This window comes from Penaeus monodon, chromosome 21 (assembly GCF_015228065.2).
Source record: "Penaeus monodon isolate SGIC_2016 chromosome 21, NSTDA_Pmon_1, whole genome shotgun sequence".
Lineage (NCBI taxonomy): Eukaryota > Metazoa > Arthropoda > Malacostraca > Decapoda > Penaeidae > Penaeus > Penaeus monodon.
The window spans coordinates 39,708,681-39,708,940 of NC_051406.1; the positions used below are offsets into that span (position 1 = coordinate 39,708,681).

At 42.3% G+C, this 260-nt stretch overlaps 1 protein-coding gene across 1 annotated transcript in view; it reads left to right on the forward strand.

Moving 5' to 3' along the window:
* The window catches only part of LOC119586485 (transducin-like enhancer protein 4), a gene marked incomplete in the record, with an annotated part of 158,632 nt that overhangs the window by 126,407 nt on the left and 31,965 nt on the right, over positions 1–260 (forward strand).

Below are 260 nucleotides of genomic sequence, written 5' to 3' on the forward strand. Positions count from 1 at the left end.
CTCCCTCTTATTCTCTCCTTTTTTTGTATTCCTCTCCATCTGTCTTCTTTATCTTCCACCTCGTCTTTATATTTCTATCAGCTCTTGCCTTGGCGTGTATCATTCCGTCATTATTATTATTTTTTTAACGATATATATTTCTCCGCAACCCAACCCCCCCCTCGCGTCCTCGTCCTCTCCTCTGAAGGTGAAAATGACCCACGCAGGTGTTTTGAAAAGGACGATAAAGACACAAAGTCCTGGTAATATGGCAGTTGCAT